Below are 15,737 nucleotides of genomic sequence, written 5' to 3'. Positions count from 1 at the left end.
TCACTGACTATGCTGAAGCCTTTGACTATGGATCACAACAAACTGTGGAAAATTCTGAAAGAGATGGGAATACCAGACCACCTGACCTGCCTCTTGAGAAACCTGTATGCAGGTCAGGAAGCAACAGTTAGAACTGGACATGGAACAACAGAGTGGTTTCAAATAGGAAAAGGAATACATTAAGGCTGTATAGCTGTATATTGTCACCCTGCTTATTTAACTTATATGCAGAGTACATCATGAGAAACGTTGGGCTGGAAGAAGCACAGCTGGAATCAAGATTGCCGGGAGAAATATCAATAACCTCAGATATGCAGATGACACCACCTTTATGGCAGAAAGTGAAGAGGAACTACAAAGCCTCTTGATGAAAGTGAAAGAGGAGAGTGAAAAAGTTGGCTTAAAGCTCAACATTCAGAAAACGAAGATCATGGCATCTGGTCCCATCACTTCATGGGAAATAGATGGGGAAACAGTGGAAACAGTGTCAGACTTTATTTTTGGGGGCTCCAAAATCACTGCAGATGGTGATTGCAGCCATGAAATTAAAAGACGCTTACTCCTTGGAAGAAAACTTATGACCAACCTAGATAGCATATTGAAAAGCAGAAACATTACTTTGCCAACAAAGGTCTGTCTAGTCAAGGCTATGGTTTTTCCTGTGGTCATGTATGGATGTGAGAGTTGGACTGTGAAGAAGGCTGAGCGCCGAAGAATTGATGCTTTTGAACTGTGGTGTTGGAGAAGACTCTTGAGAGTGCCTTGGACTGCAAGGAGATCCAACCAGTCCATTCTGAAGATCAGCCCTGGGATTTCTTTGGAAGGAATGATGCTAAAGCTGAAACTCCAGGACTTTGGCCACCTCATGCGAAGAGTTGACTCATTGGAAAAGACTCTGATGCTGGGAGGGATTGGGGGTAGGAGGAGAAGGGGACAACAGAGGATGAGATGGCTGGATGGCATCACTGACTCAATGGACATGAGTTTGAGTGAACTCCGGGAGTTGGTGATGGACAGGGAGGCCTGGTGTGCTGCGATTCATGGGGTCGCAAAGAGTCAAACATGACTGAGCGACTAAATCGAACTGAACTGATAGTCTGTATTAGGTAACTAGAAATTCTCAAAACCAAAGGCTGGACACTGGACCTGATTTAGTTCTGAGTCCTGGGATTGCTAATGGTGGGCTTCCGAGTGGCTCAGTGGTAAAGAATCTGCCTGCAATGCAGGAGATATCGGTTTCATCCATAGGTCAAGAAGATCCCCTAGAGAAGGAAATGGCAACCCATTCCAGTTCTTGCCTGGGAAATCCCAGGAACAGAGGAGCCTGGTGGGCTACAGTTCATGGGGTGGCAAAGAGTTGGACATGACTTAGTGATTAACAACAACTCTTAATGGTAAAGGAAACAGCCTTCTCTAGACTTTTTTTTTTTTTTTGCCCTACTCATATAAGACTGAGGTGTGTATCCAAAATATTTTAGCCAACCACATATTCTGAACACCTTTAATGTCAACAATGAAAACTCATTTCTAAAGTTCATTATGCTAATTAACAATCCACAAATTCCACCAATAAAAACCAGTTTCCAATGTTCACAATGTGATTAAAGTACATGATATTGCTATAGATAATGTAGCTATAAATAAAGAAAACACCTGTAGTAGCCACTTTATGGATAGATGCCTCCTAATTAAAATAATGGTTGGCTCTCTGGTATGTGAACTCCTAAGTATGAAACCAAGCAGGATCCTGTGGAGCCCTCTAGGGTACAAGAGCCTTTCCATAGCCTCCATTTTTGTTTGTTGGAAAAATGCTTTCAGCATTCTAGACCTTCACTGAGTTCCAAAGGGCAGATTCAGTTACTAATAGGAGTGAGGAAATGCAGAATAAAGGAAAGACAGCCAATAAACAATAGTGCAGCAATGGATCAGGGTCCTTGTTCCTTGTCAAGGAATAGATTAATGCATAACAATCTGGTACATATCTCTGAGTCCTTCTACAGGAACTAAGGGCCCTCAGCCAAGTGGAAGACAGTAACTTCAGGCTTATAAAAACTCTTCCCCAAAAACCATCAGGGAGCTGGAGGTCTTTTGAGCACAGGTGCCCATTCTCCTTGCACAGCCCTTGCAATAAACCTTTCTCTGCTCCAAACTCTGACATTTCAGTTTGTTTGGCCTCATTGTGTATTGGTCACACAAACTTGGGTGACAAGTAGAATACTATTCAAACCTGGGTTGTAACTTCAAGTAATGCAGAAGCACAGTGTCATATTTTCTATGCTAAAATGTTTTAAATGATAAATAACCTAACACTTCTGCTCTTATTTCTGGCTGTAATTACCCAGTTGGCTCAGTGGTAAAGAATCTGCCTGCCAATGCAGGAGATTCAGTAAATGCGAGTTCCATCCCTGGGTCAGGAAGATCCCATGGAGGAGGAAATGGCAACCCACTCCAGTATTCCTGCCTGGAAATTCCATGGACAGAGAAGTCTGGTGAGCTACAGTCCATGGGGTCACAAAGAGTTGAACACGACTGAGAACTCATGCAATTAGCCTTTTAGTCTTCCCAGGTCATGTCAGAAAATATTTTCATAAAGTCTTTCTATAAAGCCCCAATGAGCTTCCATAGAACTTAGAACTACTCTTAGATACTCACCTTATACTCTTATAGTCCTTTTCCTCACACTGATTCTCAGAGGCAATAAAGTATAGCATGAGCTCTGGAGTCAAGCATCACTATGAACAAAGCTAGTGGAGGTGATGGAATTCCAGTTGAGCTATTTCAAATCCTAAAAGATGATGCTGTGAAAGTGCTGCACTCAATATGTCAGCAAATTTGGAAACTCAGCAGTGGCCACAGGACGGGAAAAGGTCAGTTTTCATTCCAAACCCAAAGAAAGGCAATGCCAAAGAATGCTCAAACGACCACACAATTGCGCTCATTTCACACACTAGTAAAGAAATGCTCAAAATTCTCCAAGCTAGGCTTCAGCAATATGTAAAACATAAGCTTCCAGATGTTCAAGCTGGTTTTAGAAAAGACAGAGGAACCAGAGATCAAATTGCCAACATGTGCTGGATCACCGAAAAAGCAAGAGAGTTCCAGAAAAATATCTATTTCTGCTTTATTGACTATGCCAAAGCCTTTGACCGTGTGGATCACAATAAACTGTGGAAAATTCTGAAAGAGATGGGAATTCCAGACCACCTGACCTGCCTCTTGAGAAACCTGTATGCAGGTCAGGAAGCAACCGTTAGAACTGGACATGGAAAAACAGACTGGTTCTAAATCGGGAAAGGAGTACGTCAAGGCTGTATATTGTCACCCAGCTTATTAAACTTATATGCAGGGTACATCATGAGAAACGCTGGGCTGGAAGAACCACAAGCTGGAATCAAGATTGCCGGGAGAAATATCAACAACCCCAGATATGCAGATGATACCACCCTTATGGCAGAAAGAGAAGAACTAAAAAGCCTCTTGATGAAGGTGAAAGAGGAGAGTGAAAAAGTTGGCTTAAAGCTCAACATTCAGAAAACTAAGATCATGGCATCTAGTCCCGTCACTTCATGGGAAATAGATGGGGAAACAGTGGAAACAGTGTCAGACTTTATTTTGGGGGCTCCAAAATCACTGCAGATAGTGATTGCAGCCATGAAATTAGAAGATGCTTACTCCTTGGAAGGAAAGTTATGACCAACCTAGACAGCATATTAAAAAGCAGAGACATTACTTTGTCAACAAAGGTCCATCTAGTCAAGGCTATGGTATTTCTAGTAGTCATGTATGGATGTGAGAGTTGGACTATAAAGAAAGCTGAGCACCAAAGAATTGATGCTTTTGAAATGTGGTGTTGGAGAAGACTCTTTTTTTTTATTATTATTATTTTATTTTATTTTTAAACTTTACATAATTGTATTAGTTTTGCCAAATATCAAAATGAATCCATCACAGGTATACATGTGTTCCCCATCCTGAACCCTCCTCCCTCCTCCCTCCCCATACCATCCCTCTGGGTCATCCCAGTGCACCAGCCCCAAGCATCCAGTCCCTATCCTAAAGATCAGTCCTGGGTGTTTATTGGAAGGATTGATGTTGAAGCTGAAAACTCCTATACTTTGGCCACCTGATGCTAAGAGTTGACTCATCTGAAAAGACCCAGATGCTGGGAAAGATTGAGGGCAGGAGGGAAAGGGGACGACTGAGGATGAGATGGTTGGATGGCATCACTGACTCAATGGACATGGGTTTGGGTGGACTCTGGGAGTTGGTAATGGACAGAGAGGCCTTGCGTGATATGGTTCATGGGGTTGCAAAGAGTCAGACACGACTGAGCGACTGAACTGAACTGGAGTCAAGGTGCCAGAATTTGAATCCTGACCCCACCTGGGACTTTGGCAAGACCTACAATTGCTTAGCACTCTTTGCAATTTCCTCATTTGCAATTTCCTCATTTGTAAAATGGCAATGTTGCAAATTAATTGTAATATACATTTGCTATACTGACTGAGAATATTCAAGTTTGCCATAGGAAACAAGAAAATAAGTGGGAGAGATACAATTCATACATTTGTTAAGCAGAGACAGATTAGTAACCCATGAGACATTTTTGACATATGTGTGCGGAACATAAATCAGAAGGGACGAAAAAAACAGGTAGGCACTAAATATTCTTGAGGCACAGGGGGCACCTAATATCCATGATACAAGAACTATACATCAGGCCCCTGAGGGGTTCACTAAATATTCATGGTACACTAAATATACGAGGTGTGCAGTATTCATGAGGACCTAAATCAGTCACGCACAAGTGTCATGTATTCTGGACCCATGTATCCTCTGGCCAGAAAATGAAAAATTAAAATCCCAATTGCTCATTGGGTTATAGAAAGCTTCAGGTTGCCTGTACAACTCTCCTATAAAGTATGTGTGTATAATTGGCTTCAGGCTTCTTTCATCCACAAAGCCCCTTTGCTCAAACTTCATCTCTAGTTCTCCTAACCACACTATCAGTGGGGAAGGCTAATGTGGACGAGAGAAACAGGACATGTGAAGATTGCATAACCCTGGTGTGGTTCAGCCTGCTGGCATCCTATCCTGAGTGTATTAATATACTGCAGTGTATTAACAGATAATTTATATTAATATAATTAATGTATCTCTCTTCTCTAGTTTCTTACAGTAAATATTGAATTGATTTACTAAATCATGTGATTTGAGTAATCTGAGACTTATCTGAGTTTCTAGGAGCTCACTCATTATTCCTCTTATGCTTTAGTATTTTTTAATAGCCTTATTTAAATATAATTCAGTATCATATAATTCAAACCTATTTAAAATGTAAAATTCAATGTTTATTGGTATATTATACTAAGCTTTTTAAAAATTATATATATAATAAAATTTGCCATTCTAATTGTACAATGTAATGTCATTAATTATTGATATGTTCACATGTTATCCAACTATCACTATTTTCAAAACTTTTTAATAACCCCAAAAAGAAAATTTATAACCATTAAGCAATAACTCCCCATTCCTCCTTTCCCCAGTCACTATAACCTTAATCTACCTTGTTTCTATGAATGCCCCTGACCCAGATATTTCATGTAAGTGGTAGCACACATTTATTCTTTTGTATTTGACTTTCACTTAGCATGTTTCTAAGGTTCATCCATGTTGTAGCATGTATCAGAACTTCTTTTCTTTTTATGATCAAATAATGCTCCATTGTATATATATACCATCTTTTGTTTACTCATCCATCTGTTGACGGACATTTGGATTGTTTAAACCTTTTGGTTATTGTAAATAATGCAGTGGTGAACACTGGAGTACAATTATCTGTTTGAGTCCCTCCTTTCAATTCCTTTGAGTATGTATCTAGGAGTGAAATTACTGGAATACATGGTAATTCTATGTGAAACTGTTAGAGGCTCCACCACCATACAATTTTCCATAGCACTTGTGCCATTTCACATTCCTACTAGTAAAGTACTAAGGTTCCAATTTCTCAACATTCTGGCCAAAACTTATTTCCATTAAAAAAATTATAGGCATCCTAGAAGATGTGTAGTTGCAACTCACTGCAGTTTTGATTTGCATTTCTCTTTGACTGTGTGGTTCACAATAAACTGTGGACAATTCTGAAAGAGATGGGAATACCAGACCACCTGACCTGCCTCTTGAGAAATCTATATGCAGGTCAGAAAGCAACAGTTAGAACTGGACATGGAACAACAGACTGGTTCCAAATAGGAAAAGGAGTACGTCAAGGTTGTATATTGTCACCCTGCTTATTTAACTTATATGCAGAGTACATCATGAGAAATGCTGGGCTGGAAGAAGCACAAGCTGGAATCAAGATTGCCAGGAGAAATATCAATTACCACAGATATGCAGATGACACCACCCTTATGGCAGAAAGTGAAGAGGAACTAAAAAGCCTCTTGATGAAAGTGAAAGAGGAGAGTGAAAAAGTTGGCTTAAAGCTCAACATTCAGAAAATGAAGATCATGGCATCTGGTCCCATCACTTCATGGGAATTAGATGGGGAAACAGTGTCAGACTTTATTTTTTGGGGCTCCAAAATCACTGCAGATGGTGATTGCAGCCATGAAATTAAAAGATGCTTACTCCTTGGAAGGAAAGATATGACCAACCTAGACAGCATATTAAAAGCAGAGACATTACTTTGCCAACAAAGGTCCATCTAGTCAAGGCTATGGTTTTTCCAGTGGTCATGTATGGATGTGAAAGTTGGACTGTGAAGAAAGCTGAGCACCGAAGAATTGATGCTTTTGAACTGTGGTGTTGGAGAAGACTCTTGAGAGTCCCTTGGACTGCAAGGAGATCCAACCTGTCCATTCTAAAGGAGATCAGTCCTGGGTGTTCTTTGGAAGGACTGATGCTAAAGCTGAAACTCCAGTACTTTGGCCACTCATGCGAAGAGTTGACTCATTGGAAAAAACCCTGATGCTTGGAGGGATTGGGGGCAGGAGGAGAAGGGGACAACAGAGGATGAGATGGCTGGATGGCATCACTGACTCGATGGACATGAGTTTGGATGAACTCCGGGAGTTGGTGATGGACTGGGAGGCCTGGTGTGCTGCAGTTCATGGGGTCACAAAGAGTCGGACACAACTGAGTGACTGATCTGAACTGAACTGAATGCCTCCCTTTAGTTTTGCCTAAACGTATTCCCTTGAACAGATTTGGAAAACACTTTCTGTAAAGGGACAGACAATAAGTATCTTAGGCTTCACAGGCTATATAGTCTGTTTTACAACAATTCAACTCTGTTGTTGTAGTATGAAAGCAGCCATAGGTAATTACAATCAAACTTTATTTATAGAAACAAGTGCTGGGCTAGATGTAACCCATGCACCATAGTTTCCAGACTCCTAATCTAGAGCTGTAGTCACTGTGGCTGAATTTGCTCCAAATGCAAAAACATGAATTTTATTGAAATATATTCAAAGACTATTTACTAAGTACCCACTATATCTGTGGCTTCCGGATATAGTCAGTACTCTGTGGTGCTAGAGGTAAAGAAACTGCCTGCCAATGCAGGAGAGGTAAGAGAAAAGGGTTCTGTCTCTCTGTTGGGAAGATCCCCTGGAGGAGGAAATGGCTACCCACTCCTGTATTCTTGCCTGGAGAATCCCAAGGACAGGGCAGCCTGGCGGGTTACAGTCCATAAGGTCGCACAGAGTCGGACACAACTGAAGCGACTTAGCACTCACATGTACGCAGGTGCTCACTATATCCAGCATGTGCTAGGTGCTGAGTATACAGTAGGGAACAAAATGCAGTTCTTGCTCTCAAGGAGCACTTTGGAAAGTTCTGAGACCTTTTGAGTGAGATGACTTTTTATTATTTTTCTGATGCAATCAAACACTTAGCTCTGCTATAGAGATATTATGGTTTCATTACAACAGGGAACAATAACAAAAGTACCCCACAATTAAAGGTCTAAATTCTCCTGGGAAAAGTCTTGACTCAATCCATTTGCTCATTTGTTTTACTTTTTTTTAAGTCATGCTAATTATTTAAGAGAAGAAGAGAGGCTCTAAGTCCATCTAATTTTCTTGACTATTTTTATACATAAATTTTAAATTTCATGTGTTAAAAATAAGTATATTTTAGGATGTGAAGCTGATAATCTTTTAGAAATTCTTCCATGTTTAATCCTTTCTGTTACCCCTCTCACACTCAATGATGTCACTGAGGTGAATAAGAACTGACTCTACAAAAGAAAATTGAAAGGGTGAAAAGGACAAAGATCAATTCAAATATGAATAGAGATAATCATGTTTTAAATCTTATAATTAATTTAACATGTACAGTCCACAAAAAGATGTGGGCAGCAATAGAATCTCCCTGGTTTAAATCAAGAGAATTGGGGGATTAGAAATGACATTTAATAGAATTATTATTATAAGCATATCTTATTATTAAGATGAATGAAATTCACATTTTATCTGAGTTTCTGAACACATACTGAGCAATTACAAGAATGTTTAAATAAATAAATCATTGAAGTCCTCTACTCAAGTTAATCCCCTTTAATTAGGCAAAAGCTTAGTAGAAAAGATTAGTCTTTACAGAGCTATCAGTATTTGAAAACTAAATTCAATTTGACAAATTAAAGAGATTAAATTCAAGGCAAAGCACAGGGTAAGGATCTAGCAATCAGAAGATCTATTTGTGCATCTAATTCCTTGAGTAAACCTGGGCAAAAGACTTTAAACCCTAAGCTCTAGATTGATGGGTGGATAGAGGAATGTGTGATAAAGCAAGTTAAATAATATGTTAATTATAGAATATAGATGCTGAGAATATGGATGTTCACTGTAAAATTCTTTCACCTTTTCTGTATGTATGAAAATTTTAGTAATAAACTATTGCAAATAAGAAAACTCCTCAATTCCTTATAATTAGTGACAACAGGGTCATAGTCTCACTTTGACCATAAAAGATGGTTGTGTGCATGTGTGTGTGTGTTTTACCTGACATGCTAACCAACTTGCAGTACCTGCACTACATTTCCCACATATTCCATTATTTTATCTCTAATTTTAGATGTTGGACTAGAAGGGACAGTGAAGATGGTATGGTATTCCTTCATTATCTTCATTTATGCCCACTCCACTGCAATTAGGAGAGCAGCCACAAGAACAATCAGAAGCTCCATGTCACGAATTTTTATGAAATGATTCCAAGTTTATAGCTGTCAGTCCATCCCACCAGAACAATAGCAGAGTTCACAAACTGTGTGGAATATGGATAAACCATATTTCTTAGGAGAGAGGGGATAATGGAGAAATAAAAGTTTCCTAAAACAAATACTCTTTAGTATTTAGTTGACAACTTTTCCAATTTTATGTTTGTATCATCAAGGGAAAATGGGGTCTTTTCTCAAAAGGGAAATTCTATTACTAATTCTTAATCACTAAAGGAATTAATATTCAGGGCCCTACTAGGAAGCAGGCTGGCTAGAAAGGTAGAAAACAATTTTAGTGTGAGTTAGGTGAAGAGGGCAAACCATGAGATATAGCTGGGTATGAGACCTTCTCTGTGAGGCAGAGACTTTTTGGCTATTTCTGCTCACTATTATTTCCCTAGGCACTAGACCAGAGCCTAGGATGCAGTTATTGTTGTTGTTTAGTCGCTCACTGGTGTCCGACTCTTTGTGACCCCTTGGACTGTAGCCCGCCAGGCTCCTCTGTCCATGAAATTTCCCAGACAAGAATACTGGAGTGAGTTGCCATTTTCTTCTTCAGGGGATCTTCCAGACTGAGGGACTGAACCTGTATCTCCTGCATTGCAGGCAGATTCTTTACCACTAGCCACTTGGAAAGCCCTAGCACACAGTAGGTACTCATTAAATACTGAATAAAGGAATTCTCCCTAGTTGACTAGATTGTAAGCCCATTTAAAGCATGTACCAGAGCTTGCCATTAATTATATTAAAAAGAACCAGGCAGTCTAGCCCGAAACTAAAACACCATAGTTTAAAATTAGAATACTAGTAGGATGCTGTGTTTCTTATCATTCTCATAGTACGACTCTTTCTCTCTCTCAGCTTGTTCATTCAGAAATTTTAACAGCTTAACACTTTGCATGAGATGAAGTATGTATTTTGAAAAAGAAGAAAGGGAACTTTTACTTTCAGATACTAAGAGGACTAATATTTCCTAGTTGCAATTTTAAGACATTTAGGCAGATATATGTATATTACAGTTAACTGTTTTCTGTAGAAGTTGCCTACCTTTATGTTGCTGTGACTTTTGGATGACTGGAAGAACTCGTATGAATCAGGAAGTATTAATGATTGCTATTCCTGAAAAACAAAAAAAAAGAACTGATAAATTTGTAAATTTTCACTGGCTGTTTGAGATAGAGCTGGTAATTAATCATCTATTCATTCAGTCATTCAACAGGTACTTAATGAGTGGCTATAATGCTTCAAAAGAATTGATGCCTTTGAACTGTGGTGTTGGAAAAGACTCCGGAGAGTCCCTTAGACTGCAAGGAGATTAAGCTAGTCCATCCTAAAGGAAATCGGTCCTGAATATTCATTGGAAGGACTGATTCTGAAGCTGAAACTCCAATACTTTGGCCACCTGATGCAAAGAACTGACTCACTGGAAAAGACCCTGATGCTGGGAAAGATTGAAGGAAGGCAGGAGGAGAAGAGGATGACAGAGGATGAGATGGTTGGATGGCATCACTGACTCAATGGACATGAGTTTGAGCAAGTTCTGGGAGTTGGTGATGGACAGGGAAGCCCGACCTGCTGCAGTCCATGGGGTCACAAAGAGTCAGACACGACTGAGCTGATAATGCTTCAGGCGCTGAGCTAGGACTTAAGGATATGAAAACAGTAAGAGTGGATCCATCTCCTACAGGAGCTCAAAGCCTAGTTGGAGAGAGAGAGATAAGGATATCAGTCAACAGAGTGCAGTGTAATACAAAAGTACTACAAAAAAGCAATAGAGAAATGGGGAACTTGATTAGTTTTCTAGTGTAATTGACTAAACAACATTGACTAATAACAGAATCATTTTAAACAATAATAGAATCATTTTTATATCAGAAGAGTTTTGAAAAAATATGAACCAACTATAGTATTTCACTTAAAAAAAGAAACTAATTTTATATTACTATTTTGTTAGTGTGTTGGTGCACATGGTCTTTAAAAACAAAACATGAAAAATGTGAAAAATGAATTATTATACAGGAGTACAAGCTTTAATAAACAGCATAATTTTTAAACAATTTTGAGATAGAATTCACATACCATAAAGTTCACCTTTTAAAGTGTATATTTCAGTGTTTTTTGATATATTCAATGAATTTATAGCCATTATCACTAGGTAATTCCAAAATAATTTTAACTACCCTGAAAGAAACCCCATTCTCATTAGCAGTCACTTCCCATTTCTCTTTAAAAACTCCTCCCAGCCCTAAGCAACTACTAATCTACTTTGCCTACTCAGGACATTTCATATCAATAAAATCATATATATGGTATTTTGTGTGTGGCTTCCTTCATTTGGCACAATGTTTTCAAGATCTATCCATGTCTAAGAATGTATCAGTAGTTTATTCATTTTCATGGCTAAATAAAATTCATATATATATACAAATACATATATATATGATGGTGAGCATCTTCAGTTCAGTCCAGTTCAGTCGCTAAGTCATGTCCGACTCTTTGCAACCCCATGAATCACAGCACACCAGGCCTCCCTGTCCATCACCAACTACCAGAGTTCACTCAAACTCATGTCCATTGAGTCAGTGATGTCATCCAGCCATCTCATCTTCTGTCGTCCCCTTCTCCTCCTGCCCCCAATCCCTCCCAGCATGAGGGTCTTTTCCAATGAGTCAACTCTTCACATGAGGTGGCCAAAGTATTGGAGTTTCAGCCTCAGCATCAGTCCTTCCATTGAACAACCAGGACTGATCTCCTTTAGAATGGACTGGTTGGATCCCCCTGCAGTCCAAGGGACTCTCAAGAGTCTTCTCCAACACCATAGTTCAAAAGCATCAATTCTTTGGCGCTCAGCTTTCTTCACAGTCCAAATCTCACATCCATACATGACCACTGGAAAAACCATAGCCTTGACTAGACGGACATTTGTTGGCAAAGTAATGTCTCTGCTTTTGAATATGCTATCTAGGTTGGTCATAACTTTCCTTCCAAGGAGTAAGCGTCTTTTAATTTCATGGCTGCAATCACCATCTGCAGTGATTTTGGAGCCCCAAAAAAGTCTGACACTGTTTCCCCATCTATTTCCCATGAAGTGATGGGACCAGATGCCATGATCTTCATTTTCTGAATGTTGAGCTTTAAGCCAACTTTTTCACTCTCCTCTTTCACTTTCATCAAGAGGCTTTTTAGTTCCTCTTCACTTTCTGCCATAAGGGTGGTGTCATCTGCATATCCGAGGTTATTGATAATTCTCCCGGCAATCTTGATTCCAGCTTTTGTTTCTTCCAGTCCAGCGTTTCTCATTATGTACTCTGCATAGAAGTTAAATAAGCAGGGTGACAATATACAGCCTTGACGTACTCCTTTTCTTATTTGGAACCAGTCTGTTGTTACATGTCCAGTTCTAACTGTTGCTTCCTGACCTGCATATAGGTTTCTCAAGAGGCAGGTCAGGTGCTCTGGTATTCCCATCTCTTTCAGATTTTTCCACCATTTATTGTGATCCACACAGTCAAAAGCTTTGGCATAGTCAATAAAGCATAAATAGATGTTTTTCTTGAACTCTCTTGCTTTTTCCATGATCCAGCAGATGTTGGCAATTTGATCTCTGGTTCCTCTGCCTTTTCTAAAACCAGTTTTAACATCTGGAAGTTCACAGTTCACGTATTGCTCAAGCCTGGCTTGGAGAATTTTAAGCATTACTTTACTAGCGTGTGAGATGAGTGCAATTGTGCAGTAGTTTGAGCATTCTTTGGCATTGCCTTTCTTTGGGATTGGAATGAAAACTAACCTTTTCCAGTGAGCATCTTAGTGGCTGTTTATTGGTCATTTGTATGTCTTCTTTAGAGAAATGTCTCTTTAGATCCTTTGCTGTTTTTTAATTGGATTATTATAGAGTTGTAAGAGTTCCTTATCTATTCTAAGTACTTTATTATATAAGAAATTTGGAAATGTTTTCTCCCATTCTGTGGGTTGTCTTTTCACTTTCTTGATGGTATCATTCGCAGCACAAAAGTTTTAAATTTTGGTATAGTCTAATTTATCTTTTCCTTTTGTTTTGTCACTTGTGTTTTGTTGGTGTCATATTTAAGAAATCACTGTTTTAATCCAAGGTAACAGCACAATTTTAAAACAATAGGTCAAATATAACTGAGTACTCAAACAAAGGTATCTTCACAACTACCTATGGTTGTAGGCTGCCTTGGTATCATTAGATCATATTTATTTAACACTTTTATCTTTTTCAAAGTACTTTTTACCTGGAGACTCAACATAGCATTTAATCCAACAAATTATCACAGGTGCTAGTATCTGGCAGTCTCATCCCCAGGATTCAAGGATGATTAAAACAGTATCTCTGAGAAAGACACTGAATACTTACCTACAGTATATTGTGTATAAATATTATGAAGAGGCAATATACATGATGCTATCAGAACACTGATGAAGTAATTCTACTTGGCGTGGTGTTGGGAGTCAGGGAAAGTTCATGAAAAGAGTTTAGCCAACTCAATAAATATTTATTGAGTATCTATTCTATGGTAGATATTGTGCTAGGTTCCAGAATGTAGCAGTGAATAATTCTGATATGGTTGTAGCTTTCAAGGAGCTGACAGTCTAGAGCAAATGTGGCCTGTGAATGACCTGTAAACTAAGAATGATTTTTACAGTTTTAAAGAGTTATAGCACAAACAAAGAAGGATATACAACAGCAAGAAACATAAAACAGATATGCCAAGATGGTCTAAAATATTTACTATCTGGTCATTTATAGAAAAACTTTCCTGTCCCTTGGTCTTGAGCAGTGGTTCTCAAATTTGGCTACATATTGGAGTCAGTTGGGAGGCTTTAAAAAAATTACACAGATGCATGAATCCCAAGCTGATATTCTTACTTAACTAGTCTGTTGAATGGTCAGAGCCATAGGAATTTTTAAAAGCTTACAAGTTGATTCTAGCACAGAGGTGATGTTGAGAAAAATTGTTCTAGAGCACTGCTGTCAACTAGAGTTTTCTCCAATGATCAAGATGTTCTATAGAGTCAGTACTCCCTATTCATGGATGCAGAAACTGTGGGTAGGGAGGACTGATAGTACTATGCCATTTTATAAAAGGGACTTGAGTATCCACAGATTTTGGTATCCATGGGGGTCCTGGACCAATCTCTTGTAAATACAAGCCACAGCTGTACTATCCTGTCCAACATTGTAGCCACTGGTGACATGGATACTAAGCACTTGAAATCTGGCTACAGTAGTTGACCTAGGAACTGATTTTTTAATTTTATTTAATATTAATCAATTTGAATCTAAAATAGCCACATGTAGCTATTGACCACTATATTGGCTACGGCAGCCCTAGAAGGAAGGCTGATATGAAACAAAGATCAAATGATACCCATAGAGAGGTTATATGTTCTGTTCTAATTGTTTTACATATGACAACTTCTTTAATCTCCAAAACAACGCCCTGGGCTAAGTATGATTATCTTCTCCATTATCAAAATGAAGAAACTAAGAAACAGAGAGGTTTAACTAAGAGTTTAAATAATTTGCTCAAGGTCTAATAGTCACTAAGTGGTAGAATTAACATTAGAACTCAAGTTATTTGGCTCTAAAATCCATGCTCTTAATAATTCACAAAACCCATCAATTAGTTAAATAACATAGGAACCTGGAGTGTTAGATCCATGAATCAAGGCACATTGAAAGTGGTCAAACAGGAGATGAAAAGAGTGAACGCCGACATTCTAGGAATCAGTGAACTAAGATGGACTGGAATGGGTGAATTTAACTCAGATGACCATTATATCTACTACTGTGGGCAGGAATCCCTTAGAAGAAATGGAGTAACCATCATAGTCAACAAAAGAGCCTGAAATGCACTACTTGGATGCAATCTCAAAAATGACAGACTGATTCATCTCTGTTCGTTTCCAAGGCACTATTTAATATCATGGTAATCCAAGTCTATGCCCCAACGAGTAATACTGAAGAAGCTGAAGTTGAACAGTTCTATGAAGACTTACAAGACCTTCTGGAACTAACACCCAAAAAAGATGTCCTTTTCATTATAGGGGACTGGAATGCAAAAGTAGGAAGTCAAGAAACACCTGGAGTAACAGACAAATTTGGCTTTGGAGTACAGAATGAAGCAGGGCAAAGGCTAATAGAGTTCTGGCAAGAGAACGCAAAGGTGATAGCAAACACCCTCCACCAACAACACAAGAGAAGACTCTACACATGGACATCACCAGATGGTCAACACCGAAATCAGACTGATTATATTCTTTGCAGCCAAAGATGGAGAAGCTCTATACAGTCAACAAAAACAAGACCAGGAGCTGACTGTGGCTCAGATCATGAACTCCTTATTGCCAAATTCAGACTGAAAATGAAGAAAGTGGAGAAAACCACTAGACCATTCAGGTATGACCTAAATCAAATTCCTTATGACTCTACAGTGGAAGTGAGAAATAGATTTAAGGGACTAGAACTGATAGACAGAGTGCCTGATGA

General features: G+C 38.9%; 1 long non-coding RNA gene across 1 annotated transcript in view; it reads right to left on the bottom strand.

The window, feature by feature from the left end:
* LOC123332028 overlaps positions 1–10,973 on the bottom strand; it is a 62,486-nt gene extending 51,513 nt beyond the window's left edge. Inside the window, exons 1-2 of the long non-coding RNA XR_006548869.1 lie at positions 10,796–10,973; positions 10,271–10,342 (exon numbers count right to left, since the gene is read on the bottom strand). This is a non-coding gene — a long non-coding RNA (uncharacterized LOC123332028). The remainder of the gene's footprint in view (positions 1–10,270; positions 10,343–10,795) is intronic.
* Between the last annotated feature and the right edge of the window lie 4,764 nt (positions 10,974–15,737).

This window comes from Bubalus bubalis, chromosome X (assembly GCF_019923935.1).
Source record: "Bubalus bubalis isolate 160015118507 breed Murrah chromosome X, NDDB_SH_1, whole genome shotgun sequence".
NCBI classification, from domain to species: Eukaryota; Metazoa; Chordata; class Mammalia; order Artiodactyla; family Bovidae; genus Bubalus; species Bubalus bubalis.
The sequence above is the reverse complement of the archived record's forward strand: the minus strand, read 5'-3'. Positions and strand labels throughout refer to the sequence as shown.